Source organism: Trichechus manatus, unplaced genomic scaffold (assembly GCF_000243295.1).
Source record: "Trichechus manatus latirostris isolate Lorelei unplaced genomic scaffold, TriManLat1.0 scaffold00008, whole genome shotgun sequence".
Taxonomy (NCBI): domain Eukaryota; kingdom Metazoa; phylum Chordata; class Mammalia; order Sirenia; family Trichechidae; genus Trichechus; species Trichechus manatus.
This window is the reverse complement of record NW_004443944.1, coordinates 12,606,906-12,616,360: the sequence shown is the minus strand read 5'-3', so window position 1 is coordinate 12,616,360 and position 9,455 is coordinate 12,606,906. Positions and strand designations below refer to the sequence as shown.

At 38.8% G+C, this 9,455-nt stretch overlaps 1 pseudogene; it reads left to right on the top strand.

Annotated features, from left to right (window-relative positions):
• The window catches only part of LOC111822594 (cytochrome c oxidase subunit 7C, mitochondrial pseudogene), a 22,508-nt pseudogene extending 13,745 nt beyond the window's left edge, over window positions 1-8,763 (top strand).
• Window positions 8,764-9,455: the final 692 nt, after the last annotated feature.

Below are 9,455 nucleotides of genomic sequence, written 5' to 3'. Positions count from 1 at the left end.
TAAATATTACATACTATATTGGAAAAAAATTAAACCTCAGAGAAGTGCAATGAATGGAATGATGGGCACTGTTATACCCACTTAGCCAGAACTAAGGAATGTTATTGCTCTGTCGGAGTCCTGGTGGCACAGTGGTTAACAGCTTGGCTGCTAACCAAAAGGTCGACAGTTCGAATCCCCCAGCCACTTCTTGGAAACCCTATGGGGCAGTTCTACTCTGTCCTATAGGGTTGCTATGGGTTGGAATTGACTCGACAGCAACAGGTCTGGTTTCAGTTTTTATTGTCCTGTCATTTTTTTTAATTACTATTTTATTGTATTTTTGGTGAAGTCAGCTTCTTTTTTAATAAAGGGAAAAGCCATTTTTGTTGAAGTTGAAATACCTTCGATAGCCCTTCCAGCCCCTACTTTCCGTCTTCCTTCTGCAGAGACAGCCATTAAAAGAAGGCGTGTGTACCTTTCAGTCTATGCTTTACATTTTAGTACACATAGAAGGATCCATAATCAATTAGTAGTATTTTTAAAAATTTGCGAGAACACTATCATACTGCATACTGTTTTTCAACTTGCTTTTCTAATTCACCGTTATGTTTTTGGGATCTATACCTATGGATCAATATAGCTGTAGTTGAGAGGTTGGCAAGTGTTTTCTGTAAAGGGCCAGAGAGTAAATATTTTAGGCTTTGTGTTGTCCACTGACTAAAATTCTGCTGCTGTAATGAGAAAGCAATCATAGACAATGCATAAATGACTGGTGTGCTTGTGTTCCAATAAAACTTTATTTATGGATACCGAAATTTGATTTTCATATAATTTTCTGATGTCATGAAAGATTCTTCTTTTGATTTTTTTAACCATATGAAAATGTAAAAATCATTCTTAGCTCATGGACTGTACAAAACCAGGCAGTGAACCACTTTTGGCCTGCAGACCAGAGTTTACCAACATCTACTCTAGTTCATTAGTTTTAACAGCTGTAGAGTGTTCTACTACATCTATAACCATTTAATGTATCCATTCCCCTACAGATAGGTATTTAAGTATGTCATGGATTGAAGTGTGTCCCCCAAAAATATGTGTATCAATTTGACTAGGCCATGATTCCCAGTATTGTGTGATTGTCCACCATTTTGTCCTGATGTGAGTTTCCTATGTGTTGTAAATCCATCACTATGATGTTAATGAGATGGATTAGTGGCAGTTACGTAGATGAGATCAACCAGACTAGATTGTGTCTTAAGCCAATCTCTTTTGAGACATAAAAGAGAGAAGCTAGCAAAGAGACATGGGAACCAGTCCCTAGAGAAGGACATCATGCTTGGTAAAGCAGAGGGTCAGAGAAAAGTAAGAAGACCCTCAACAAGATGGAATGACACAGTGGCTGCAACAAGGAGCTCAAGTATAACAATGATCGTGAGAATGGCGCAGGCCCGGGCAGTGTTTTGTCCTGTTGTACAGAGGGTCACTATGAGTTGGAACCAACTCGATGGCACCTGACAACAACAACAAACATCTTTCTGGCATTCTCTGCTTTCAGTCAAGATCTATGTGACATCAGCAATGATATCCCTCGTTCCACTGAATCCTTCTGAATCCAGCTTGAATTTCTGGCAGTTCCCTGTCGATGTATTGCTGCAACAATTTTTGAATTATCTTCAGTAAAATTTTACTTGTGTGTGACATTAACGATATTGTTTGATCGTTTCTGTATTCTCTTGGATCGCTTTTCTTTGAAACAGGCACAAATATGGATCTCTTCTAGTCAGTTGACCAGTTAGCTGCCTCCCAAATTTCTTGGCATAGAAGAGTGAGAGCTTCCAGCATTGCATCTGTGTGTTGAAACATCTCAGTTCGTATTCCATCAGTTCCTGGAGCCTTGCTTCTCACCAATGCTTTCAGTGCAGCTTAGACTTCTTCCTTCGGTACTGCCGGTTCTTAATCATATGCTACCTCCCGAAATGGTTAAACGTTGACCAATTCTTTTTGGTACAGTGACTTTGTGTATTCCTTCCATCTTCTTTTGATGCCTCCTGCGTCATTCAATTTTCTGCCAAAAGATGAAGAAATTGAAGATTTTTACCAACTTCTGCAGTCTTGAAATTATCAAGATATATTGATAATTACTGGTGATTGGGATGGGAAAGCTGGAAGCAAAGAAGGATCAGTAGTTGGAAAATATGGCCTTGGTCATAGAAACAATGCCGCACATTGCATGATAGAATTTTGCAAGACCAGTGACCTATTCATTGGAAATACCTTTTTTCAATAACATAAACGGTGACTATACACGTGGACCTTGCCAGATGGAATGCACAGGAATCAAATTGACTACATCTGTGGAAAGAGACAATGGAGAAGCTCAATATCATCAGCCAGAACAAGGCCAGGGGCTGACTGCAGAACTGACCATCAATTGCTCATATGCAAGTTCAAGTTGAAGCTGAAGAAAATTAAAACAAGTCCACAAGAGCCAACGTACAACCTTGAGTATATCCTACCTGAATTTAGTGACCATCTCAAGAATAGATTTAACACACTGAACACTAATAACCAAAGACTAGGCAAGTTGTGGGATGACATCAAGGATATCACACATGAAGAATATAAAAGGTCATTAAAATGACAGAAAAGAAAAAAAAGACCAAAACCGGTGTCAGAAGAGACTCTGAAACTTGCTCTTGAATGTAGCTAAAGTGACAGGAAAAAATGAAGTAAAAGAGCTGAACAGAAGAGTTCAAAGGGTGGCTAGAGAAAAATTAAAATGTTACATATATTACTGTATACATATATACAAATAGCACAAGTGGGTGGCTGCAAGAACAGAAATTCATTTTCTCACAGTTCTGGAGGCTGAAGTCCAAATCGGGATCTCAGCTGTGTGGATTCCATCTTTGTCAGTAGCCCTGGGCATTCCTAGGTTCCTTGGTGGGTTTGGTTTGTAGATGCTCCTCACATGATGTCCATCTTCCCCTGTGTGTATATCTCTGTGTCTATTTTGGTCTTTTTATAACTCAGAAGTGATTAGGCTTAGTACCCACCCTACCCTGGTATGACCTAATTAACATAACAAAAGAAAGTCCTGTTTCCAAACAGGATTACATCCATAGCTAAAGACACCGGGAATTCAACACATATTTTGGGGGATATAATTTAATCCATAACAATAACCCAAGAGAGTCATCCCTCAAACCCTAGAGGAAAAAAAAAAAGAATTTGCTAAGATTTGGTTTGTTACTACCACAGCTCAACCAAGCTTAATGTATTTATCTGAATTATTTAAGCATAAGAAGACTTTTTTTTTTTTCAAAGCATTTTGGCAGATTATAAACATTTGAAAGAGAGTTACTTTTCAGTCAACATACCAGTCATCCTCAACTCCAAAACTGCTACAAAATAGTTATTTTCTCGCTTGCATCTTTCTGTTTGGAAAGTTAAAAAAAAGCACTATAGGAACAAACAAACAAAAAATAATGATGTACCTGTAGCTATACGGGTGGGGGAAGAGAGGAAGAGGAGGTCCTTATTTCCCCCAGCAGGAAGTCAAGAGATAACTTCTACAGCTGATGTTTATCAACCAGTGGTGTAAATATGATATTTAGAGCTCAAGAGGTAGGGGTCAGAATAACTACAACCAGAAGAGTTAAAAGTGGTTTGCTCTAAGGAATGGGCCTGAGGGCAGGGCAGATCAGTCCTGCTTTTCATTATCATTTCTTCTGCAGTCGATTACTTTTTTACCAGGAGCAATTAATTCTTTCATTAAAAAAATTTTTTTAAAAAAAAGAAATAGGTGCTTTTGGAGAATAACAATGAGAACAGGTAATCCTGCATTAGAGAAGTGCATGCAATCTGGCCCAATTTAACTCCAGAGTAGAGACAAGAAAACATAAACCCTCTCCAGAATGACACACAAGAGACAGATAGTGGTGGTTTCCTCCAGGGAGGGGAACAGTGTGGCCAGAGCAGGAAAGAGAGAAAATCTTTCACTGTACATTTTTTCATGATGTTTATATTTTGAATTGTGAAAATACATTGTTTGTTCAAAAAATAAACACATTTTTGGGGAGGAAAAAGGACATTTAATAAACTTGAAGCAATTCATTTTTATTATTCTAAACACTAAAAAATAGATAAAACACAATGAATAATAAAACCGAATTATTTAAAGTAAAGGTAGTAAAATGTCAATAATTGGTAAATCTCGGCAAAAGATATGCAGTTCATCTTACCATTCATGCAATTAAAATTTTTCCAAAATTTAACTTTGAGGACAAAAATTACAAACTTATAATAAAATGATATGTACCTGGGGAGTTTTTAAAAATCCTGATGCCCAGACCATACCCTAGACCAATAAATCAGAATTTCGGGGCTGGGAGCGGGGAGACAGTAGTTTTTTTGGGGGGAAACTCCCCAGATGATCCCCATATATACCAAGGTTGAAAACCAGTGCTCTAGAGAATTCTGAAGTTTCCTTTTAGCTCTCAACTTTTCTATAACCTTTAGAGTAATTCCTCCCCCTGTAAAATATCTCCAAGACACTTAGAGTGATTTCTAACACATTTTCTAAATAAATCATCTTTCAAAAAAATAATGAAAGAAAAGTTGTATATGAAATATAACATTTATTGTATAATTCATCTTTTATTTTTATCAAATACTAAATTCCCAAATGTACCTGAGTTTATTATATATGATTTTTTATTATCTTATAGATTATAATAATATAATTTAATATATAATGAATATATTAATGTTATAAAATATTAACATATAATACTATAATAAGAAAAATAATAGTTACATATTATACTCAAGGGATACTGTTCATTTTAAGGAAACTGTTTCTTTTTCTATGAGAAGTCACATGATGCAAACATCTCTTTGGGTTTCAAGTTACCACTAGCACTTTCTGTTTTTATAATTTTATTTGACATATTGAGTTTAACGAGTGTCCCTTCTCACCCTACTCAACACTCAGTCTCTCCAAAGACAGGGTAGGGTCAGCTCAACTCTATAGAAGAGAAGAGAAAGTTCAGGATTTTTTAGTATCTTAGGGAAGCTGGAATGTCAGTGAGGATATTTTAGTTGCAAATAACAGAAAACCCCACTCTGTGGTGCTTAAACAATAAGGTCATTGATTAACCATTTATCAAAGTGTTTGGTGTTAGGATGTCTACAAGGCAACTGATTTACTTAGTTAATTTAGGAGCCAAGTCTTTTCCTTCTTTTCACTCTGCCATCCTCAGCTTGTTTTCTCAGATGGGTTCCCATCATGGTCCCAAGATGGCTGCAGAGTTGTAGGGTCATGTGAAGATGACAATGTCCAGAAGAAGGAGTCCCTGCCTTTTGTCCATTTTAATGGGGAAGAAACTTACCCTGAAGCCCTCCCAGCAGACTCTTCCTCATCTCTCATTGGTCAGAGTTGCATCACATGCCTGTCCCTAAACCAATGATCAATTTCAGACTATAGCCGTTCGCAAAAATCTTCAATTTCTTCCTCTTTGACATCTTGATCACTTTGATGATTAAGGTATACCTGACCCAAGCCATGGTATTTTCAGTCGCCTCATATGCATGTGAAAGCTGGATAATGACAAAGGAAGAATTGATTCATCTGAATTATGCTGTTGGAAAAGAATAATGAACACTGCACGGACTGCCAGTTGTTGTATTAGGTGCTGTCGAGTTGGTTCTGACTCATAGGGACTATCTTAGTTATGTCGTGCTGCTATAACAGAAATATCACAAGTGGATGGCTTTAACAAACAGAAATTTATTCTCTCCTAGTTTAGGAGGCTAGAAGTCTGAATTCAAGGTGCCAGCTCCAATGGAAGTCTTTCTCTCTCTCGGCTCTGGGAGAAGCTTCTTGTCATCAATTTTCCCTGATCTAGGAGCTTCTCAGCACAGGGACCCCAGGTTCAAAGGACACACTCCACTCCTGGTTCTTCTTGCTTGGCGGAAATGAGGTCGCTTTCCTCTCGGCTCGCTTCTCTTTTACATCTCAAAACAGATTGATTCAAGATACAACCTAATTCTGTAGATTGCATCCTGCCTCTTTACCACAACTTCCTCTAATCCTGCCTCAGTAAAATCATAGAAGTCAGCATTTACAACACATAGGATAATAACATCAGATCACAAAATGGAGGACAACGACACAATGCTGGGAATCATGGCCTAGCCAAGTTGACACACATTTGAGGGGGACACAATTCAATCTATGTAGAACAGAACAAAACACTGCTCACTCCTGCACCATCCTCACAATCGTTCCTATATTTGAGCCCATTGTTGCAGCCACTGTGTCAATACATCTCATTGAGGGTCTTCTTCTTTTTTGTTGACCCTCTATTTTGCCAAGCATGATGTCCTCCAGGTACTGATCTCTTCTGATAACATGTCCAAAGTATGTGAGACAAAGTCTCACCATCCCGGCTTCTAAGGAGCCTTCTGGCTATACTTCTTCAAAGACAGATGTGTTTGTTCTTATGCAGTCCCTGGTGGTGCAGGAGTTAAGAGCTATAGCTACTAACCAAAAGGTCAGCAGTTCGAATCCACCAGCCACTCCTTGGAAATCCTTTGGGGCAGTTCTACTCTGTCCTATAAGACTGCTATCAGTTGGAATCGACTCAGTCTCAATGGTTTGGTTTTGGTTTATACAAGGATGAGGAAACTATGTACTAATATGAAATATCTTCAAGATAAATTGTTTTAACATACAGATATTATAGTCTAATATGCCAGCATTTTTATTAAAAAAATGAGAAATGATATCTATCTATTGGATTGTACAGTTGATTCTTGTTATTCATGGTAGTTATGTTTTATAAAGTTGGTGCAAACAGTGAATTAGCGAATATGGAACCATTGCTCCTAGGGGAAATACAAGGTCAAAACATTTTTAACAACTGATGAATATATAACTTTTTTTAATGTGTGTTTCTGTTTAAAGACATCTTATTTAATGTATATTGTTGATTCATAACTACTGAATTCACAGTCAACAGCACTGTAACTGTCAACTGTGAAGTTTATCTAACACAAGTGTATTCTTTGTAAGGCACATCACAGCCTTGTTGTGCTTAGGAACACCAGACAGCACATCAGCACTACCATGGGGGCCATTTTAAACAGTGAAATCATTAAAAAGAAAAAACAAAAAAAAACCCCATGAAATTAAAAGAACATTCCACTAAAACAGATCACAAAAAGGACACTTGTTTACTGAGCTGAAACAAGAGCGTAGCCTTGTATGACCTCAGGTGGGAATGTGTACCTCAAATTTTTCTCTGCTCTACGCGTATCTGTAAATGACCATGGAAGCTCCTTATTGATTTTGGTTACAAATAAATTTTAGCAAGGAGACCAAATTCGCTAATACAGAAGCAGTGAATAATAAGCGTTGACTATATATGCTTAAAACATCTCTGGAAGCACATACAAGAGACTGGTAGAATTGGCGCCTCTATGGACAGAGGAGTCTCTGGGTGGTGCAAACAGTTAAGCACTTCACTACTAACTGAAAGGTTGGTGGTTCATAACCCACCCAGAGGTGTCTTGGAAGAAAGTCCTGGTGACCTGCTTCCAAAAGGTCACAGCCATGAAAACCCTATAGAGCAGTTCTACTCTGCACGTATGGGGTTGCCATGAGTCAGAATCAATTCTGATGGCAACTGGTTTGATTTTTTTTGTGAGGGGAGGTGCAGGGACAGCAGGGAGACTTCATTCCCTCTCTACCTTGTGTCCCTTTTGAATTTTGAACCATGTGAATTTTTAACCTATTCGAAACAATAAATTTATATATACCCACACACAGATCCATACTTGGCATTCTTAATTTGTATATGCAGTAATCTATAATGTACCATAAAATAATCATTAATAATGATGCTGTTGTTGTCAGGTGCTGTCGAGTTGGTTCTGATTCATAGAGACCCTATGTACAACAGAACGAATTGCTGCCCAGTCCTGCAGCATCATTTATTATTAGGAGCCAGTCGGCTTGTACATTCTGTCTCTTTCAATTGTCACTAAACTGGTACCAAGAGGTGGCTTAGAAGACTTCACAACATTCTTCCCCATTTTGCTTGGGCTTTTCCCACTCCACCCTCCCATAAAAACCCATTGCCATTGAGTCGATTCCAGCTCACAGCAAACAGCCTCCCATAGGCTACTCCAAATACACTTAAAATTTAGGTATAAAGAGGGAGTTTCAATAGGTGGTACCATCATTTCTTCTGCCCTCTGTCCCCATGCCTTTTGCAGAGCCTCCAACAGCACCATACTGGGGCAGAGCGTCCAGAGGCTCACCACCTCTGTGATGTGGAGCAGCCGCTATGAGGAAGGCCTAGGAAAGAATTAGCCATTTTTAGTGAAAAACAAGTGGCGTTTACTAAGTATGATGGCTTTCTACTTTGGATCTGGATTTGCTGCACCTTTCTTTACAGTAAGACACCAACTGCTTAAGAAAAAAGGATGTTTTTGTTTATCCATGAAACAGTTAAGATGAGCAGTGTTTTAATCTGGGTTCCCTAGAGGAGCAAAACCAGTGTAGTGTATATATAAATATATATAGAGAGTTTTACTTTAAGGAAATGGCTCAGCAATTGTGGGAGCTGGCAAGTCCCAAATCTGTGGGTCAGGCAGGACGCTGGAGGCCTCTGCTGGCTCGTAGGGTTGCAGAGACTGGCAAATCCAAACCCTGCAGGTCAGGCAGCAGGCTGAAGACTTCTGAAGGCTTACGTCCCAAGAACTGGAGGTCAAGCGATGAGAAAAGTTCAGGGTTGAGAGAGCGAGCCTTGCCAGATCATCCATTTATATAGTGGAGTCAGGCCACACCCCTAAGGAAACTCCCGTTTCAACTGATTGGCTGATCATATCATGGAGGTGATTACATTATATTATATTATAGAGGACCAATCTGTGCAATGTCTGCCAAACCGCTGAAATCATAGCCTAGCCAAGCTGACACAGAACATTAACCACCACAAGAAGCATTTTAAGAAGTACAATCTCTGAAAAATAATCAGACTGTTGAACTCATATAGCATACTGGCTATGTTTGTAAATAAACATACTATTATTATTTTTTTTACGAGAAGGAGCTTATTATGAAAACATGGTTTCAAAACAAGTTCCCAGTACTCTCCCCTATGCACCCCCCAACCAGACTGCAGACCCTCACCCCTTTCTTTATAAAAATTCAGGAACTGACATTGACAGTAAAACCCACTGCTATCGAGTCGATTCTGACTCATAGTGACCCTATAGGATAGAGTAGAACTGCCCCATAGAATTTGCAAGGAGCAGCTGGTGGATTCAAACTGCCGGCCTTTTGGTCAGCAGCGATAGCTCTTAATCACGGGGTTCTATCATTATCCCCCTAGTATGGATAAAGACCTGGAGGCTGGGATAGGCTGGGGTTCTAACCCAAGTATGTGTGACGTTGACCATGA